This window comes from Fukomys damarensis, unplaced genomic scaffold (genome assembly GCF_012274545.1).
Source record: "Fukomys damarensis isolate Sample0158 unplaced genomic scaffold, DMR_v1.0_HiC HiC_scaffold_7, whole genome shotgun sequence".
NCBI lineage: Eukaryota > Metazoa > Chordata > Mammalia > Rodentia > Bathyergidae > Fukomys > Fukomys damarensis.
Genome location: NW_022900919.1, coordinates 41,383,877 through 41,391,607, shown reverse-complemented (window position 1 = coordinate 41,391,607; position 7,731 = coordinate 41,383,877).

Genomic DNA, 7,731 nt, shown 5'->3' with positions numbered 1-7,731 from the left:
TATCTGATGGCCTATTTCTTTTCTATCCTGTCAGTTCTTGCAATTCTGTACTATATGTTGCTCTAAATTGGACACTTAAATAGTGCATGATGTTATTTTAATAACATTAAATAAATTAAATGCAAATAAGTGGTGGAGTTATTAGCATCTCATCTCTCTCCATCGTCCAATCTCAGTTCTTTCTTGGGATGTTTTACTCTTCTAGAACCTATGTGGGACCACATGCCTGCTATATCAGAATCTAGTGAGGTTGCCTGCAGAGCTTTATTTGGAGCCTGACATCACTGGGTCAAATTTAAGGGTTGTTACTAATGTTCTGTGAATCTCTGAATACACTGCTGCTCAGTTCTGATTCTCAGTTTGCCTGTGAGTCAAAGGAGACAACTACAACCTATGATACACATGGCTATGATACTTACATGAGATCTTGGCCTGTAACAGATTGAACCATAAGTAACAGTAATAAATGCTATGACTCTTATGATCCTTCTTTCTTTCTGAAGCCTTTTTTTGATGTGGTACTGGGGATTGAATCCAGGTGGGTTTGCACTGAGCTACATCCCCAGCCATACCCCAGCCCTTTAAAAAAAAATTTTTTTTTTTGAGACAGTCTTGCTGAGTCACTAAGTTGCTCAGGCTGAACTTGAATTTGCAATCCTCCTACCACAGCCTCCAAAAGTGCTAAAATTTCTGGTGTTGTCTTGGTAACTTTTCTCATTTTTTTTTCTTGGTACCAGGGATCAAACTCAGGACCTTGTGCTTACAAGGTAGGTGGCAAAACCACTGATCTAAATCCTTGGCCCTATTTTTCTCATTTCTGAGACAAAATATCCAGCACCCAAAGTTAAAGGAGGAAAGGTTTATTTTGGCTCACAGTTTGTAGAGGTTTCATTTCATAGTTGACATCCAATACAGGATGGCATGGCAGAGAAGAAATAGTTCGTGGTAGGCAGAAGGCAGCAAGCAGTAAAGTAGCAAAGCAGTAAGGGACAAGAAACAATAGTAGCTTCCTTCTATCCCTTTTATATACTATCCCACATCCAGAACTATGCCAATTTAGTAATCATACACCCTTAATCCCAGCATCACACATTCTAGATCCAGTCACTCCGGAAAAACCCCACCTGTGGCTGCATGAGGCTTTGGGAAGCATCTAGACACGAGCCATAATAGATGTGTACCCCCATGCTCACTTTTCTGAAGTCTTAGTAATCATGTAAGCATAGTTGTTGACCGTGCAGCCATTTCCACAATAAACTTTGGACTTGAAGCCTGTCTTAGTCACTTTCCTCATTGCTAAGACACAATATCTATCTGACACCCACAACCTAAAGGACAGGTTTATTTTGGCTTATAGTTTCAAAAGTTTCAGTCCATATTTGGTTGATTCAAATGCAGAAATAGCATGCTGGAAGGGCCTGTTGCACATAAAAACTACCCATGTAGTGGTGGCCTGGAAGTAGAAAGAAAAGGAAGGACATGTGGAGGGAGATATATCCTTCCCTATCACACCCTGAGTGACCATCTCTTCTAACCAAGACCATCTCTTCTAACCATCTCTTCTAACCATGACTCCCTACTCATGAGTTCAGCCATGAACTCAACAGATCAATCCACTAATGAACAGAGCACCAGAATGATCTGATCACCATGAAAAAATTACATTTATCAAAAATCATTTTTTTGTTTCAGCAACACCTGGGTCTACTACATTCAAATAAATCCTGATGTTGACCCCCTGGAACTAATGTCAGGCTTCACAAATTAGAGGCTTTGTCCTCCCCATGACCCTTCTCACATCAGATGCTTAGTCACATTTCAGGTTGTTCCCAGCCCACCGACACTGACTATAAATCTAGGACTTCCAACAATCCCCTCAGGTTTGATAATTCACTGGAGTAACTCATAGAATCAAGAAATCACAATGTTTATGGTCATATTTTTATCATAAATGATGCAGATCAGGAACAGCCAAGGGAAGAGCCACACAGAGTCAAGTTGAGAGAATTCAAAGCTTCCCTGTTTTCTCCCCTTGCAGTTATGATGCATCCTCTCCTGCCACATGGGGCTGGGTCACCCACAAGAAAGTGCCACTGAGTTCTAGGGCCCAGAGTTTTTACTAGTGTTTCATTATGTAGGCCTGACTGACTGAATAATTGGCTAAATCACTAGACACAATTTCCAGCCTCCCACCTTCTCCAGAGGTCCTGCTGACCCAAAGTTCTTCTTCCTTTTTCTCTCTCCCCTTTCCTTTCTTTCTCTCTCCCTATATTCTTCCTTCTTTCCTTTCTTCCTTTCTTCCTTTTTCTCTTTCCTTATTGCTTGCCTGCTCCCCTCCCTGCCTGCCTGCCTTCCATTGTGACCAACTCCCATCCAGACACAACCACTCTGTTAAATCATTAACATAATACAGACACTTCTCTCAATCAGGAAATTCCAGTTGTATAGAACTCTGTCTCAGGAATAATAGCCAGATATGTAATTTTTTTTAATTCCACAATTACCCTACCCTAAACAATTTACAGTGGGACAATGTTATTTTGTCCTAAATTGGAAGAATTTAGTTGGATGTGGTGGTGCATGCCTGTAAATCCAGGACTTGGAAGGCCAAGACAAGTCCTGGCTACATAGGGAGTTCAAGGCTAGTATGACTCTGTCCAAAAAAAATGGGAACATTTAGGACCTTCCAAAGACAGAGAGAGAAGGGAGAGAGCTCCTATCACACTGTAGTTGGAGGCAAGTTGGCCAAAGCCTCTGTAGTGGGAGAAACCTGGAAATATATGAATCTTAAAATGTTTACGCCTTCCCCAATAACCCAATGATTTAGAATCCATGACTGGGAAGCATTCAGGAATGTGTAGAGATTTATCTGCACAGATGTTTGTCACAATATTATTTATTGTATCAAAAACTGGAAAATAAAATGGAAACAAGTCTTTGTAGTTAGGGAGGGGTGAAGTGGTTGAAGGGGGAGGGCAGATAAATGGGGAAAAATAAGAACCAAGATGGGTTATGTAAAGGTGAAAATTTCCTATGATGAATGCCATTACACTATATATCTTAAATGTACCAATAAAATTAATTAATTTTAAAAAACCACTGAAGGGCATGTTAAAAAATTAGAAAACCAAAGTCCACTGATAAGGGGTAGGAAGAATAAATAATGGCAAATTCACACAATGAAATAATGTGCATACATTAAAAGTATTTGCACGGAATAATTAAAGACAAAGGAACATGTTTATAAGCCTACTATTAAGTGAAAAGACCAAGATTTTAAAATCTATATTCACTCTAATATTAATAGTAATATAACTCTGAAAGATAAAATTGTGGATGATTATTATCACAACATTTTTCTGTGATTGTATAACTATTTTATTATTTTTATAGTCAGAAAAATAACACTGTAAAGAAAACTGTCTTTGAACCACTCAGGGTCTAATGGAATACAACCATGAATTTTAATCACAAATTTTCTTTCTCACTCATTAAAGTACATGTGGCAAGACCTTTGCTTGGCACTAGCTCCTTGGACATCAATTTGAGAGGATTTTATAACTCTGAAGAATAAAGCCTCCAATCTTTCCAAATTTCATGTAAGTTTTCACAAGCTGTCCTTCTCTATAATTTGTTCTGAATTGAGGAATTGTTATTTGCTGTCATCTCTGGCAGGCTCAGAGGAATACGTGACAGCTGACGCTCAGCATAATGTACCTTGTGTACCATCCCATCCATCCCACTCAGCTCTGGCAGGCTGTTAGGGCTGCTTGGATGATGAGTTCCATCTTGCATCGCTGCCTCTGGTCGCTGCGGAGTCCTAGAGCTGCACCCCTGCATTCAGCGAGCCACTTCCGTCTTGTGGGCCAGACCTGACTAAGTTTTCTACAGCAACCCCAGGGCAGACATCAGGCTGCTGTAGGCATGAGTCACTTCTCCTCCATATGATGGAGAATTCTGCCAAAAAGAGCTGACTGTCTATTAAAGTAGGGAGCTTCCTAAAGCTTTCCAGCAACACAGCATTCCTTAAGAGAATCGAATGACCCCGAATCACATTGGTGTGCCCTGAGCAGCAGGGTACTGAGTGGGCAGTAGGAATAGCAATACAGGGTACATCGCCTATAGAGAATTTCAGAGGTAGGAGCAGGTTATAACAGAGGGTAGTTGGCTATCAGGCACCAAAACACAGATGGAAGTAGTAAGTTCTTGTATTTCACAGCTCAAAGGGTAACTTTAGTTCACAATATTCCATTGTATCTCTCATGGGTAGCTAGGAGGAACTTGAAGCCTCCAAACACAAAGTGATAATAGAGATGGGAGTGCTCACTTTGGCAGCACATATACTAAAATAGAGAATATTAATTACACTGACTGGATCAGTACATATCAAATACCTTATCACATTCTGCCTTATAAATACGTACAATATTTATTGTAAATGTTAAATTACAATTGCATATCGAATGTGTTATAATCACCTATTAAATTAAACTTTTTTAACATTTAAGGAGATGGAAACGCTAAATACCTTGACTTGGTCTTTGCAAATCGTACCCATGTATCCAATTATCACATGGTAACCCATAAATATGTACAAATAAAATAATAACAATTTTAAAAATCAACACTACAAATGAGTTTTTTACCGTATATGCCAGCAGTTCTAAACAAGGCTTTTGATAAAATTCTTTCCCCCCAATTTTTTGTTAGACTGCTTCCTAAACAATTGTGATGATTACTATTGAGACAATGATATATATGAAATTTTCATATTAATGTATACTTATCATTCACCAGTCACGTACATGGTATTCTACACAGAAGTTAATGTCAAGCACACCCAGGTATGGCCCTGATATGTGGGGACAGTTCACACCAGTCCAGATCCCCTGAGCTCACTTCCGGGCTTCTTTTTACCTCCAACCCTGTGGTTCCGCACATTCCTATGTTGAAACAGTGGATTCCAATTAAAAATGATGGCACAGTGATTCTAAGGAGCAAGAAATCAAACTGGAAAAATTGCAGTTGCCATTTATACAATTACCAGAAGTTGCATTTGTGTCTAAATTTTATAGCAATTAAGCAATATATAAACATTAAAATGTTATATTTTTGCTTAATAAATGAAAATTTTAGTTCACACATGAAACATGTTTTACATATATTTAAGATGTAAATGTATTCTTTTTTGTTAACTATTTTCTGCATGAAAAAAATAAATGAAGAAAATAGTGACCATCACTGATTAGTAAATGATTATTGGAAAAAATTGTATAGAGGAAGGAGTTTTAAAATGGTCTGTTTGGTGTGTGAAACATGCAGAGTACATCATTCCCCCAGCTTCTAGATTCATGGCTTTGTGTTATTTCTACTAGACTAGAAGCCACTACCATTTCCTAAACCCAAAGAATCAAAGAAAGTTTTTTTGTTGTTTGTTTGATGAATAAGTTTATTGGTCGTTATCTGAAAAATCCAAAGAAGGCTTTGATTCTTTATACTTTCAAACTTTAGAAATGCTGACAAAATATTCTATGCCATGTAGTCCTGGGAAGGTTGATTTAGTTGATGTACTGAGATGATTAAGAATTGTAATGAGAACCAAGATCTGTCATGCAAAGTTACAAGATCCCCACCCCAACACAAAAAGAACTGTATGAGGTTTGCAAAAGGAGACACTGGAGTGTTAAATCTATTTACTAGTTCTTGACCTTAGACAAGTTATGCATTCTCTCTAGATCTCAGTTTTCTCATCTGTAAAATGAGAACTTAATAAATCTTCTCACATTGCTTGTTAATATGAACAAACAATATTACTACTAAACACAATAACATGAAGAAGTGGCTTTCATGGAAGCTGGTGGAATAGTGAGCAGCAGAGAAACAGCCTCTCTGAGGAATTCAGAGGCTAGAATATAGCAACATGAGGAAGAGAAGAAAGAGAGGTGAGTCCCTAGGACTCAAAGACCTGAAGTGGGAATTAGAGCCCATGGGGAGAGTTAAGAGAGGGACCATAAAGCAGAAGAGGGAGGTGGCAAGTAGCACTTTCACATTGAATTCCATCTCATAGTGTGAAAGGAGAAGTTCAAACCTGCAGTGACCCCACTGGCCTCCATGGAGAAAAATACCAGTGGAACAGAGAAGTAGACACAGGAAACTGCAGTGCTTCGAGAGGATGACTGGCCAGTAGCTACTTTATTTTTTTTTTATTGTTTTATTTATTTATGTTTTGTTTTTTTTGAGACAGGGTCTCACTATGTAGTTGAGACTGACCTGGAACTCACTATGTAGTCCAGGCTGGTCTCGAACTCACAATGATCCTCCTGCCTCAGCCTCCCCAGTGCTGGGATTACAGGCATGCGCCACCACGCTCAGCTATGAACCCGGCTATTTTAAAGAGACCAACTGAAGTCAGAACTCAGAGTAGCTGCAGGTTGGCTCCATCTACTGGCTCCAAGTGTCAGGGTGAGATAAAGCTAAAACCAAGCCAGCATAAGGTCAGGGAGCTGAGTTCAAGCCAATAGGGAGCCAAGTTCAAGACAGCAAGAGGCAATTTGAGTGTTACAGGCTGAAAAGCTCAGGTCTCGGCCTCACAGCCAGAAACCAGAAATAGCCTGAACTTCACTGGGACTAAAAGCCGAGGTTTGCTGGCATTATCTACACCTGCTATAATTCTACTACTGGCTCACTGGGACCACCCAGCATGGGTCTGGGTGACAGCAGAGGCATGCCCTGAAGTGGGCTTTTTCTTTTTTTCTATTTTTCTTCCTTTCTTTGCTTTTTAATACTATTTCCTCTATTTTTTACTTTTTCTTGATTGTCATTTTTATACAAATGAGAGCTTTGTTTCTACTTTTTAAAATTTTGTTGTTTTGTTCTTTTCTTGCTTCTGTCTCTTCCTTCTTTGTTTCCCTCCTGTCTTCTTCACCAGTTCCCAAAACTTTTGTCCTCCAGCTGTGCTTCTAATTGCTCTCTTCTTGTCTATTTCTCTATTTTTCCCTGATCCTTTTGAAGTATTCTCCTCTGAGGGTAAATTGTGATATTGGGAGTATATTTACTGTACACAACTTTTTGGTTTGTTTTAGATTTTGTTGTGTAACTACAAGTCACATTCATACAGTTAAAGGTGGCAAATTAATAGTTACTACAGTTTCTCATTTTCTACGGTGTGTTTGATGCTATTCTTATTACTAATTGTACTACATTAGCCAAGGGGCCATAATTGTTCTAGTCAGTTGTTTTTCCTGGTATGCCAAGACTGAGATTGCCTGAAGGTCATAAATGATACTATAGGCCAGTGCCAGAGAACCAGGAACTAAGCTGAATAGGCAGCAATTTCTCATCTCCAATAAATTGAAGAGATAGGGTCTTGCAACAGATTCAGAACCCAAAAGCTGGGTACACCTGGAAGTCATCTCTGAGAAGTAGTCATTTCCTATGTGTTCCCCATACTAGCAATAAATATACCACCATAAATAATTTACAAGCATCAACATAAGAATTAAACTTTTAAAAAATAGAATATGAGAAGATGCAGAAGCAAGATGAAACCCCAGACTTCCAGCTCACCAAAGGCAAACCTGGGGAGCAATGAGGTGAAACAATTAGAAAGCTACCTAGATTCTCTGAAATTGTAACAGAGGCAGTAATAAAGCAAATGAGTAAGGCTGTAGAAAAAATAAAATCAGAAATGATTTTTCATATAACTTCAGAGATGATGACCATAATAAAGGG